This window comes from Bufo bufo, chromosome 4 (assembly GCF_905171765.1).
Source record: "Bufo bufo chromosome 4, aBufBuf1.1, whole genome shotgun sequence".
NCBI classification, from domain to species: Eukaryota; Metazoa; Chordata; class Amphibia; order Anura; family Bufonidae; genus Bufo; species Bufo bufo.
In genome coordinates, this window is record NC_053392.1 from 482171501 (window position 1) to 482185901 (window position 14401).

General features: G+C 46.5%; 1 protein-coding gene and 1 long non-coding RNA gene across 2 annotated transcripts in view; one reads left to right on the top strand and one right to left on the bottom strand.

Annotated features, from left to right (window-relative positions):
• Positions 1-14401, bottom strand: part of LOC120998736 — a 73440-nt gene that overhangs the window by 16146 nt on the left and 42893 nt on the right. The gene's annotated exons all lie outside the window — the stretch shown is intronic.
• The window catches only part of STX11 (syntaxin 11), a 45119-nt gene continuing 43934 nt past the window's right edge, over positions 13217-14401 (top strand). The window contains exon 1 of the mRNA XM_040429540.1: positions 13217-13581. The gene's annotated coding sequence lies outside the window, so the exon portion shown is untranslated. The remainder of the gene's footprint in view (positions 13582-14401) is intronic.

Below are 14401 nucleotides of genomic sequence, written 5' to 3' on the forward strand. Positions count from 1 at the left end.
GCCAGAGGCGGCACTCAGGGCCCTCTCTGTGGGCACCCGCGCCTTGGAAAAAGTCTATAGCGTACCAATATGCTTTATACTTTTCCTGCCATTCATCAGCACAGGACGCACTATGAACAGCACAGGCAGCACATTGAATGTAGTCTATTAAGCTATTATAGCTAAATGATAAAGTACATGGAAGATATACTATATTGGTATTCAGGTTAAATTGCCGTGTTGGCATTTTGCGATAAATAAGTGGGTATTTGGTTGCAGTTTGGGCACTCTGTCTGTAAAAGGTTCATCATCACTGCTCTATTGGGTTGAGATCTGGTGACTGTGGGGGCCATTTTAGTACAGTGAAGTCATTGTCATGTTCAAGAAACCAATTTGAAATGATCCGAGCTTTGTGACATGGTGCATTATCCTGCTGGAAGTAGCCATCAGAGGATGGGTACATGGTGGTCATGAAGGGATGGACATGGTCAGAAACAATGCTCAGGTAGCCCGTGGCATTTAAACGATGCCCAATTGGCACTAAGGGGCCTAAAGTGTGCCCAGAAAACATCCCCCACACCATTACACCACCACCACCAGCCTGCACAGTGGTAACAGGGCATGATGGATACATGTTCTCATTCTGTTTACGCCAAATTCGGACTCTACCCTTTGAATGTCTCAACAGAAATCGAGACTCATCAGACCAGGCAACATTTTTCCAGTCTTCAACAGTCCAATTTTGGTGAGCTTGTGCAAATTGTAGCCTCTTTTTCCTATTTGTAGTGGAGATGAGTGGTACCCGGTGGGGTCTTCTGCTGTTGTAGCCCATCCGCCTCAAGGCTGTGCGTGTTGTGGCTTCACAAATGCTTTGCTGCATACCTCGGTTGTAACGAGTGGTTATTTCAGTCAACGTTGCTCTTCTATCAGCTTGAATCAGTCGGCCCATTCTCCTCTGACCCCTAGCATCCACAAGGCATTTTTGCCCACAGGACTGCCGCATACTGGATGTTTTTTCTCTTTTCACACCATTCTTTGTAAACCCTAGAAATGGTTGTGCGTGAAAATCCCAGTAACTGAGCAGATTGTGAAATACTCAGACCGGCCCGTCTGGCACCAACAACCATGCCACGCTCAAAATTGCTTAAATCACCTTTCTTTCCCATTCTGACATTCAGTTTGGAGTTCAGGAGATTGTCTTCACCAGGACCACACCCCTAAATGCATTGAAGCAACTGCCATGTGATTGGTTGACTAGATAATTGCATTAATGAGAAATAGAACAGGTGTTCCTAATAATTCTTTAGATGAGTGTAGAGACAAAATAACATAGTTATATGGAAATATTGCAATTCGCCAGTTCAGTGAGGCCTGGAGGCCAGTACTAAGAAGAGGTGATACAGAGGTGGAAAAATCACAGAGACATGCGCTACTTTGGTCCATGATGCCTCTGATGCGCGGGCTTTAGAGCTGCCCTAGCCATTTTAAAGCCGACCCATTATTGCCAGTGACATCACCGGGCTCACTGCTAAGCGGAAGCCTCTGCCTAGCTTTCCCCATGGAGTGCCCGATACATTGCCGGATCTCCAGAAAAAGTTGTGCCCTGGGCGATTCAGCACAGGGCAAAGGAGAGCATTGGGGCATGAAATCCTCCGATGCTCATATCAGGGAGGCTGCCTGGGTGAAAACGGGGATATGTCCGGGTTCAGCTCTAAACCCAGACAACCCCTTTAACTTTCAACTGAGCAGTCACTGACCAAACACGGATTCTTCACTGACATCTTTACTGATGAAACACTGATGGACTTTTCACAGATGTCAAGGACATGAAAATGTGAATGAGGCCTACGAGTATCAAAACTGCTGAAAAGGAAAACTGGCTTAGTTGCTCAAAGAAACCAATCCAATTCCACCTTTGATTATCAAAAAAAGGAGCTTTCAAAAATGAATGGTGAAATCTGATTGGTTGCTATGGGCAACTAAGCCAGTTTTCTTTTAAACTAGCTTTGATAAATCTCCCCCACTGAGTTTTGTCGTAGCAGACTTTGTGGTGTTTTTTTATGTCTATTCTTGTGCGTCTTTTTTTTTTTTTTTTTGCACAAAAAAATCCACGATCAGTCGCTCATCGATTACCCGCACGGTTAAAACCATGGCAGAAATTCGAGGGCCATCCTCTGAATTCTGCCAGAGATTCAATAGAGAATACAAGTTGGATGTTTCCAACCTATTTTACAGTTTGTTGTTGCAGTTTTTAAAGTCAGACTCAGATGTGGATTTTAAAAGTAGAGCATGAATTATTTTCTCCTGGTTTTGTGTTCACCAACCTCACAAGTAACCTGCAGGTGTGAATACACTTTTACTCCATCAACTCTTGATATTTTTGACCGGGCTGACGTCAAGCTGTCACATTTTGTTTCCTTGGGGCGTCTTGAGGTGGGTGCATACTCCATACTTCATACCTTAGCTCTCTGAAACTTGTATTTATGTTCCACTTCAAATAGGGGCTGCACCTTAGTTCATGGGTTGGATACAAAATGCTGGGACAAAAAGTTTGGTGTTTCTCATGTTTGTCCAATACAAAGAATACGTACAGGGACAAATCTTTAAAATGTGGGCCTGCTGAAGGTTAGGACAAATAAGGATATGAAAAAATAGTTGAACAATAAATTGTTCACCATTTAACGGACAGAGGATTGTTGTTACATTACCCATTTTTTTGGTAACAGAATTTCCTGAGGCTTACAGACAGCTGGGACTACAATGGAGATTCCTAAAAACTGCATTCACGAGATCATGTCCTATCAGGTGACTTGTCAGTGGCCGTTGTACACGGTGTAAAAGTTGTAGTGAAGGCCACAGGGAGTATTTTATATCTGTGTCTACATCAGCTGAGGCTGTAAGGGGCTTTTGGAGAATTCGGGCTCATGCACACTACCGTGCTCAACCCCAGAAACATGGTCTGTGTGACGGCCGACTGCGGCTCATCTGACCTGAACTGAGTGTATTGTAGTGATTTATCATCATCACATGAGTACACTGCGATAGCCCCGTCATCAGATACAAACTGACTGTATCTTAGAACATTATGATAGTCATTTCATGTCAGGGGAGCCGCTTCCGACACACGGACTGCGTGGGTCCCAACACGACTGACTCGCTCCCGTACAGTATTGAAACAAAGTTTTATGCGAAGGAGCCCTTATAATGGGTCTGTCCTGTTTGGTCATGGTGTCATTTCAAGAATTGTGTGGAACGCACAGAAATGTGACCAGAGCCTAACTGTGCTGCATTTTGTTTAATGTAGGAGGTCAATCAGAAACCACTCTTGGAAATTGTGAGGGCTGTTTGCAGTCAAACCATTGATACTCCCCCATAAGCTGCTGACTAAAGCTTCTGAGAACCAGTATCGGACCTGTTTATCGGGAAATTAATGCTCTGCAATTTTTTCCCCATTGTATTTAAAAGATTGTTCTCGTCGACACACTGCAATGTAGCTGAAATAAGCACACGGAGCAGTTTCACAAGCCCATTTCTCTCTGTGGTGCATGTGAGAACTTGTTACTAGGGATGAGCGAATCGATGAAACATCCAAAGTCGATTCGCATAAAACTTCGGTCCATAGATTAATTTTTACTGTAAAAAAACAATTTCCCAAACTCGGGTTTGGTTCCAAGTGGTCCCCAGAAATTAAAAACCCCAAGAAGTGACTCCATTTTGGAAAGTGCACCCCAGTAGGAACATTTTAAGCGGGTGGAACGGGCACTTTTGACCTAACAGTTGTCTCACAGAAATGAATATGTAGTGGTTGGTGAAAAGTGGATCTGTAAGCTATGCGGACTAAATCAGAGATATAACTACAGGGTACATCATGGATGAAATTAAATTAATACTCCATGGTAGAGTGGTAGATTTTAAAACAATCCTGCATGCACAGGGCAGGTTTCGCAGTGGTAAATGGTGTCTTTCCTTACCCCCCTTTTGGAAAACACCCTGCATCTTTTTTGGGTCCTTCCCTTCCTTGCTGTCTGGGGGACTTGACCTGAAAAATGTTGCCCTGGTACAACACGGGCACCATGACTTCCTGAAGTACTGGGACCCCCACCCCCCCCCCCCCCCCCCCCCCCCCCTGGCCTGGCTTTGAGAACCACCTCTTGGAACTGAAGGAAAGTTCCTGTGTGGCCTGCAGATTGAAATAGCACATACGCATTGCACAGCCAGCTTTTTGTACCACACTTTCGTTTTTCATGTGGCATTGTAGAGCTTCAGAAGTTGATCTGAAAGATCACCCCCCTCCCCTCCCATGTGCCTGTTGTAATCAAGGATGCAAACTGGTTTAGGGGTAGTGGTTGTGGTACCTCGTTTAGCAGCATAGAAGTTGGTGTTAGTGTCAATGGTGGTCAGTAAAAGGACATCCCTCTTGTCCTTAGACTTAACCGCCAGCATGTTCTTATGGAGGAGAGCCCTGCTTTCACTCTTTCTCAGTGGTTGCCCTATCAGGGATCTAGGGAGACCTCCCTGATTTTTGCTTACTGTGCCGCAAGCCACAGTACCTCTGGCAGTTAGGGACATGAATAGGGGTATGCTGGTATAATAGTTATCCACTCAGAGGTGGTAACCCTTATCCAGCAGTAGGTGCAGTAAGTCCCACACTATCTTCCCACTAACTCCTAGGACGGGGGGGGGTCATTCTGGTAGTTCTATCCTGGAATCTCTCCCTTTGTAGATGCGGAACTTGTGGGTGTACCTGGAGCTACTCTCACAAAGTTTGTAAATCTTAATGTCATACCTTGCCTGTTTGCTAGGCAGGTACTGGCGGAATCTAACCCCCTCCCTCTGAAAACTAATAGGCACTCATCTACACAGACATTTTAATCAGGGGTGTACACCTCAGCAAACCTGGTGTTAAAGTGGTCAAGGACAGGTCTAATCTTGAACAGACGGTCAAATGTCGGGTCGTTATGGGGTGGGCACTGTGCATTGTAGTGTAGGAATTTCCTAATTGACTCAAATCGCTTCCAGGTCATGATCTTACTGTAAATTGGAGTCTGGTAGAAAATGTCCGAACTCCAATATTGTCTAATGTTTTTTTTTTTTACAACGCCCATATGTGGCACGAGTCCCCAAAACTTCATCTCTGCTGCATTTACTGGGGTCCAAGGGGTCTAGCGTATTGTGATGTAGGGTTCTGAGCAATAAATTGCTGGGTGTATAAATTGGTTTGGGCCACCATTAAATTTACAAAATCTTCAGAGAAGTTTTTGGGGTTGATAATCGTCAGGGGGTAGGGTCCATAAGGGTTCACTCTGGGTGGCATCCTCTTCTCCCTCACTGGCAGACTCAGTATCGGAGGCAAGCATGGCGTATGCCTCTTCAGCTGATTACACTCGTTGGGACAGACAGGCCATTTTTATTTTATTGGGGTGTGAAATGTGTAAAGCTTTATTTATTGTGAGGGGTGTGTATGTTGTGTTTTTACACTTGAAGGGGCTTGTAATTAATTTGAAATATAAGACTCATGCAAACGGCAGGTCGGCAATCCACGGCCCCCGGCCGTGTGCACCCCGCATGCACAGATGCGGACCCATTCACTTCAATGGGTCCGCAATTCCGGAGATGCGGAACGGAACACCGGAAGCACTACGTGGCGTTTCTTTCCGTGGTTCCACACCGCAAAAAAAAAATATGACATACCACAGACCCATTCAAGTTGAATGGGTCCGGCCCACTGCACGGATGTTGCCCGTGCATTGGGGACTGCAATTGCGGTCCCCAATGCATGGAACGGCCGCACAACGGCCATGTGCATGAGGCCAAAAGGAGTAGAAAAAAAGAACTGCAGGATGCACGCATGCACAAAGATCTTGCGTGCGTGCAAAATCCTACACTAAGGGCTTTTTCACACGAGCGGATACCGGTCACAACTTTATCTCATTGTGATTTTGTAGTAAAAAGATCACAGAGAGGCATGGAGCATTATCAATCATGTTAATGCTCCGTGTTTCTGCTGTCCGGGACGGGGCTTGGGTGTCTTTCACACAGCGGATTCCACGCACAGGATCCGCTCGTGTGAAAGAGCCCTAACACTACCTAACTAAAATCTCTAACTACACGGAAAAAATAAAAAATAATAATCTGCACAGTAAGCAGACCGGTCAGAAAAATGTATGTTTCTGATCAGCGCTCAGCAGGACGCATGCACACACAAAGATATTATTTGCGTGCAAAAATCTACACTAACACTACCTAAAGTAACACTAAATATATTGGTGCTCAGGGATGCAGAACACACGCAAGCTGACGTTTGGTGCATCTGTGCAGACACTGCAGTATCAAAATTTACTGCAGATACAAAAAAAAGAACACTAGCTAAAAATGTATATATATTTATTGTGGGGATTCGCTCTGGTAGACAGGATAAGCGGACGCAGTATAGAGGCACCGACCAGTTCTTAAATCAAACAGTTCAGTGTTTATTCCCACTCTTGGCAAGTTCATAAACAGAAAGTCACCTTGTGGTTTTGGTGTTAGTTCACACCCAGCTGGCAGTTCTGCCTCAAAGAGTCAGCACAAGCCTCAGATTCCAATACAGAGATCCTTTCTGCTGAACCCAGCTGTCTTTTAAGGCTACTTTCACACCTGCGTTTAGGTGCGGATCCGTCTGGTATCTGCACAGACGGATCCGCACCTATAATGCAAACGCTTGTATCCGTTCAGAACGGATCCGTTTGCATTACCATGAAAAAAATAATAATAATGCAAACGGATCAATTTGGACTTACATTGAAAGTCAACGGGAGGCGGATCCGTTTTCAATTGCACCATATTGTGTCAGTAAAAACGGATCCGTCCCCATTGACTTACATTGTAAGTCAGGACGGATCCGTTTGGCTCAGTTTCGTCAGACGGACATCAAAACGCTGCAAGCAGCGTTTTGGTGTCTGCCTCCAGAGCGGAATGGAGGCTGAACGGAGGCAAACTAATGCATTCTGAACGGATTGACTTTCAATGGGTCCGTGGAAAAATCGGAAAATGCACCGTATTGCAGCCGCATCCGTGTTTCCTGTCCGTCAAAAAAATATGACCTGTCCTATTTTTTTGATGGACAACGGTTCACGGACCCATTCAAGTCAATGGGTCCGTGAAAGAACACGGATGCACACAAGATTGGCATCCGCGTCCGTGATCCGTGGCCGTAGGTTACTTTCATACAGACGGATCCGAAGATCCGTCTGCATAAAAGCTTTTTCAGAGATGAGTTTTCACTTCGTGTGATGGGGACGCTTCTAGTTAGAATATACTACGAACTGTGTACATGACTGCCCCCTGCTGCCTGGCAGCACCTGATCTCTTACAGGGGGCTATGATCCGCACAATTAACCCCTCAGGTGCTGCACCTGAAGGGTTAATTGTGCATATCATAGCCCCCTATAAGAGATCAGGGGCTGCCAGGCAGCAGGGGGCAGACCCCCCTCCCTCCCCAGTTAATTTCATTGGTGGCCAGTGCGGCCCCCCCTCCCTCCCTCTATTGTATTATTTTTATTGGTGGCACAATGTGCGGCCCCCCCTCCCTCCCTCTATTGTATTATTTTCATTGGTGGCACAGTGTGCGGCCCCCCCCGGCCCCCCCTCCCTCCCTCTATTGTATTATTTTCATAGGTGGCACAGTGTGCGGCCTCCCCTTACTTAGCAATATTAGAAGCATCATACTTACCTGCTGCACTGTCTGTGACCGGCCGGGAGCTCCTCCTACTGGTAAGTGACAGACCATTAAGCAATGCGCCGCACAGACCTGTCACTTACCAGTAGGAGGAGCTCCCAGCCGGTCACAGACAGCGCAGCAGGTAAGTATGATGCTTCTAATATTGCTAAGTAACCATGGCAACCAAGACTGCAGTAGTGTCCTGGTTGCCATGGTTACCGATCGGAGCCCCAGCGATTAAACTGGGACTCCGATCGGAACTCTCCGCTGCCACCAATGATCGGGGGGGGGGGGGAGCCACACACTGTGCCACCAATGAAAATAATACAATAGAGGGAGGGGGGACCGGGGGGAAGGGCCGCACACTGGCCATCAATGAAATTAATACAATAGAGGGAGGGAGGGGGGGCCAGGGGGAAGGGCCGCACACTGGCCACCAATGAAATTAATACAATAGAGGGAGGGCCGGGGGGGGGGCGCACACTGGCCACCAATGAAATTAATACAATAGAGGGAGGGAGGGGGGCCGAGGGGGGTCTGCCCCCTGCTGCCTGGCAGCCCCTGATCTCTTACAGGGGACTATGATACGCACAATTAACCCCCCTCAGGTGCGGCACCTGAGGGGTTAATTGTGCGGATCACAGCCCCCTGTAAGAGATCGGGTGCTGCCAGGCAGCAGGGGGCAGTCATGTACACAGTTCTTAGTATATTCTAACTTGAAGCGTCCCCATCACCATGGGAACGCCTCTGTGTTAGAATATACTGTCGGATCTGAGTTTCACGATCTAACTCATATCCGATGGTATATTCTAACATAGAGGCGTTCCCATGGTGATGGGGACGCTTCAAGTTAAAATATACCATCGGATTGGAGAAAACTCCGATCCGATGGTATAGGGACTCCTGACTTTACATTGAAAGTCAATAGGGACGGATCCGTTTGCAATTGCACCATATTGTGTCAACGTCAAACGGATCCGTCCCCATTGACTTGCATTGTAATTCAAGACGGATCCGTTTGGCTCCGCACGGCCAGGCGGACACCAAAACGACTTTTTTTTTCATGTCCGTGGATACTCCAAAAATCAAGGAAGACCCATGGACGAAAAAACGGTCACGGATCACGGACCTACGGACCCCGTTTTTGCGGACCTTAAAATTAAACGGTCGTGTGCATGAGGCCTAAGGCCTCTTTCACACGGGCGTTGCGGGAACACCCGCGATTTTTCCGCGCCAGTGCAAAACATTGTAATGCGTTTTGCACTCGCGTGAGAAAAATCACGCATGTTTGGTACCCAAACCCGAACTTCTTCACAGAAGTTCGGGCTTGGGTTAGGTGTTCTGTAGATTATAAGGGAAAATAATAGCATTCTGAATTCAGAATGCATAGTGGGTGATCAATTGAGGGTTAAAAAAAAATAAAAAAATTAACTCACCTTCTCCTCTTGTTCGCGTAGCTCCCGTCTCTTCTTTACTTCTCAAAAGATGAACTATCGGCTAGGACCTGTGGTGACGTCAGATCACATGCTCCAATCACATGGTCCATCACCACGGTGATGTACCATGTGATTGGAGCATGTGATCTGACGTCACCAAAGGTCTTTAACCGATAGTTCATCTTTTGAGAAGTAAAGAATAGACCGGGAGCTACGCGAACAAGAGGAGAAGGTGAGTTAATTTTTTTATTTTTTTTTAACCCTCAATTGATCACCTACTATGCATTCTGTATTCAGAATGCTATTATTTTCCCTTATAACCATGTTATAAGGGAAAATAATACAGTTTATAGACTGTCACCTAGCAACCATGCGTGAAAATCGCACCGCATCCGCACTTGCTTGCGGATGCTTGCGATTTTCACGCAACCCCATTCACTTCTATGGGGCCTGCGTTGCGTGAAAAACGCACAAAGAGGAGCATGCTGCGATTTTCACGCAACGCACAAGTGATGCGTGAAAATCACCGCTCGTGTGCACAGCCCCATAGAAATGAATGGGTCAGTATTCAGTGCGGGTGCAATGCGTTCACCTCCCGCATCGCATCCGCGCGGAATACTCGCTCGTGTGAAAGGGGCCTAAGGCAGCTAGGTGTTTTCAAAACCCAGAGCGGCACATGAGTCCAGTCTGGTGTTTGACCCCCACCTGGCCTCTAATCAGTCCAGCAGCACACACTGGGAGGAAAATACCTGCCTCCCCATACAACTCCCTTTACTGTGTCACTATATATATATATATATATATATATATATATATATATATATATATATATATTGTATAAGCTTCTATTACTACTTAAAAAAAAAAGGCACAGATGGAAAAAAAATAATCTATCTACACCAAAAAAAATGAGCCCAGGTGCTGAACAGTGAAGTACTGACTGCAGCAGATGTAAGGTACCAGTAAGCAGTGGTGATGAACCACAAGTTCCATGCAGTCTCCAGCTAGAATGGCTGCGTGCAGAGGGATTCTTCCGGTTCCCTCTGCTGCTGGAGCGTTGTTCAAGCCAATCGCAGCGCTGGCATAGACTCCAAACACTTTAGTGCCCTGGCTGACCTCGGAGGAGCATTGTGCTGACTACTTCAGCACCGGTCACCTCCACATGACGCCCCCCCCCCCCCCCCCCTGCAGCTCCATACTGCTTCGGACGCTGCGATGTGCCGGTCTTCAGTGACCACCCAATCGCAGCGCTTGGAGTTGGGGGGATGGAAATACGCAATGCTGCTCCTACCCGGCATTGATGCCTGCCGGTAAGAGCTGCCATCGCGCCCTGATTCCCCCGCGATCCTCTCCCAGAACCCGGCGGACCTTGCGCAGTACATGTATGGCGTTGGTCCTTAAGGGGTTAAATGCCCTACTTTCATGATATAATATCACTGGAGCTGGAACATTTACATTTTCCATAAATTTCACCCGAAAGCCAAATAGTAGTGTATGTTTGGACTGTGTAGGTTTTCATTTCTTTGAATATTTTGCTGGCAGATTAGCACATATATGATGCTGTCTGGTCTCTTATGTTTCTTCCCCTAAAAATTGCACCGTTCTGGGCATCGCTGATCCCACCATGATTAAAAGGGTTATCCGAGAACAAAACAGTCCTGCACTGGTGATGATACTCACCTGGTTCCCACCACTGGATTTGGTCTGTGTGACGTCACACATGACCTAAGGGGAAGAGGTCACCGCTAGAGAGGAGAGAATCGAATCCCACAAAGTGGAATTCGATCCGATTTTCAGGATATTCGATTCGCCTAGAAGCCGAATTTCCTCGTGCTTCGTGTCGGCGAATCAATTTAACCTAAAATAGTATAACTAAAAAAGTCAAACTTACCTCCTCCACTTGCTGGCGACGGGCTGCCAGCCTCCATCTTGCTTGAAGATCTCACGCTGCACAGGATTTCGGCCGAGATCTTCAAGCAAGATGGCGGCGGCCGTCCCGTCGCAAGCAAATGAATGCAGTAAGTTTGATTAAAAACATTTTTTATTGTTAATTTCTCAGATGTCGCAATCACGTATGGACGTGGCATCTGAGGGGTACAATGACGGGGGCGGCGCTATTGCTGCTCCCTGTCATTGCACCTGCTGCTTTAAAAAAAATGCACTTCGTGACGAAGTAATTTGTCACGAAGAGAATTTTTGGGTGAAATTTGGGGAGTCAGCCGAATCGAAATTTTAAGAAATTCGCTCATCTCTAGTCACCCCCGAAGCCTGTGATTGGCGATGACACATGTTGATGCCGATGCAGAATTGCCATTCCGAGCCACACAGGCCGAATTCAGCAGCGGGGACCGGGTGAGTATAGTCGCCAGTGCGGGTATGCCAGATCTAGAAGGTCTGCTTTTGTCTTGGATAGCCATTTTAGTTTTTTACTGCCAGCCTTAACTTTTTATTTTTTTTTCCTTTCACATAGCCATGTGAGAGTTTGCTTTTTGCAGTTGTACTTTCTAGTAATTTTATATTGCATATGATGAAGTGGGAAGCTGAAAAATAATTTCCAAATGGGGTTGATTTGGAAAACAAAAGTCAATTCCACCACAGTTTTATGGGTTTTGTATTTACAGCGTTCCCTATGAGATAAAACTGACCTGTTCCCTCTATTCTCCGGGTCAGGCCTCATGCACACGACCGTTGTTGTGTTCCATTCCGCAAAATGGGGTTCCGTTGTTCCGTGATCCGTTTCTGTGTGTCTTCCTTTATTTTTGGAAGATCACCAGACATGAAGGAAAGTAAAAAAAAGTCTAAGTCAAGTTTGCCATGCAAATGATAGGAAATAAAAAAGGACGCGGACGACAATCTTTTCACGGTCCCATTGACTTGAATGGGTCCGCGAACTGTTTTCCGTGAAAAAAATAGGACAGGTTATATTTTTTTGACGGACTGGAACCACGGATCACGGACGCGGATGACAAACGGTGCATTAGCCGAGTTTTCAACGGACCCATTAAATAGGCAATGGGTCCGCAGAAAATCACGAAAAACAGAACAACGGACACGGAATAAAACAACGGTCGTGTGCATGAGGCCTCAGTACAATTACAGTGATTTATATCGTTTTTCTTGATTTTTAAGAATTTATTTTTATATGTACAGAGCTGTTTTAGCTAATACCATATTATTTTTTGATTGCCTTTTATAAAAAATGGTTGGGGAGGTGAAATGACAAAATAGTGACAAATCAGCGATTTTGAAGGTTTTTTTCCCCCCATTACGCCACACAGCCACCTCCCCAGCATACAATCTCACCCAGAAGCCCCCCTCCAGTATACAATCTCACCCAGAAGCCCCCCTCCAGTATATAATCTCACCCAGCAGCCCCCCTCCAGTATAATATCTCACCCAGCAGCCCCCCTCCAGTATATAATCTCACCCAGCAGTCCCCCTCCAGTATATAATCTCACCCAGCAGTCCCCCTCCAGTATATAATCTCACACAGCAGCCCCCCTCCAGTATATAATCTCACCCATCAGCCCCCTTCCAGTATATAATCTCACCCAGCAGCCCCCTTCCAGTGTATAATCTCGCACAGCAGCCCCCTTCCAGTGTATAATCTCGCACAGCAGCCCTCTTCCAGTATATAATCTCACACAGCAGCCCCCCCAGTATATAATTACACAGAGTAACCCCCCCCCCCCCCCGGTATATAATCTCAGAGTAACCCCCCTTCAGTATATAATCTCGCACAGCAGCCCCCTTCCAGTATATAATCTCGCACAGCAGCCCCCTTCCAGTATATAATCTCGCACAGCAGCCCTCCTCCAGTATATAATCACACACAGCAGCCCCCCCAGTATATAATTACACAGAGTAACCCCCCTTTAGTATATAATCTCACACAGCAGCCCCCAGTATACAATCCCACACAGAATCCCCCGAACTGTCAGACTCTCTCCCCTCTCAGTGCTACACACTCTGCTGAGCAGCCACCCCTGTCCTTCCTACTCTGCAGTCAGCTAGTGCCTGTGGTAGAGGCCCCAGCTGCAGACCCACGTATTGTGACGTCACATAATGTTGTTACGTCAGGAGGTCCTTACGGAGTATAGCATTTAGCCTTTGCCCTGACACAATGTACGGTTCTTCCAGCGGGAGTAACAGGCTGTACTGTCCCTCCGCCGGGATACGCTCCACATAGCTAGCCGCACTAGGTAACAAGCAGCACACGTAACGTGCACCGGAATCACAGGACGGGAATGTGAACTAGCCGCGGCCATGTGATGGAAACACCTCCTCTCAGATGAGTATATCTCACCCCCGCCGCTTCCTCCTGTCACTCCCTCCACCTGTGTGTGAAGAGACGGCGCATCTACTGACAGAGGAAGAGCAGTCGGACATGGTGTCTCCTGGGACGTGACCCCGTGCAGCATCTCGTGCTCTCCCCACTGGTTTCTAGTCCGAGCAGCGCTACTTCAGGTAAAGACATGGAGAACACAAGTTCGATGTTTCCAACCTATTTTACAGTTTTTAAAGTCAGATGTGGATTTTAAAAGTAGAGCATGAATTATTTTCTCCTGGTTTTGTGTTCACCAACCTCACAAGTAACCTGCAGGTGTGAATACACCTTTACTCCATCAACTCTTTTGACCGGGCTGACGTCAAGCTGTCACATTTTGTTTCCTTGGGGCGTCTTGAGGTGGGGGCATACTCCATACCTTAGCTCTCTGAAACTTGTATTTACGTCCCACTTCAAATAGGGGCTGTACCTTAGTACATGGGTTGGATACAAAGTGTTTGGTGTTTCTCATGTTTGTCCAATACAAAGAAACAAATCTTTAAAATGTGGGCCTGCTGAAGGTTAGGACAAATGAGGATATGAAAAAATAGGTGAACAAAAAATGGTTAACCATTTAACAGACAGAGGATTGTTGTTACATTACAAATTTTTTAAGGCTGGGTTCACACCTGAGCGTATTCGATAATGGCTTTTTACAGGCGGTTTTGTATTTTGAGTACGCGCGTTTGTGTGATTAACCACAGAGGCATCCAATGAAAAACTGCCACAATACGCCCCAAAGAAGCTCCTGTACTTCTTGGGGCGTAGGGCGTTTTACAGCGCGTTCGTACGCGCTGTAAAACGCTCAGGTGAGAACCAAGCCCATAGGGAAACATTGGTTTTTGCCTGTTGAGCGTTTTACAGCGCGCTCAGGTTTGAACCTAGCCTAACAGAATTTCCTGAGTCTTACAAACAGCTGGGACTACAATGGAGATTCCTAAAAACGGCATTGACGAGATC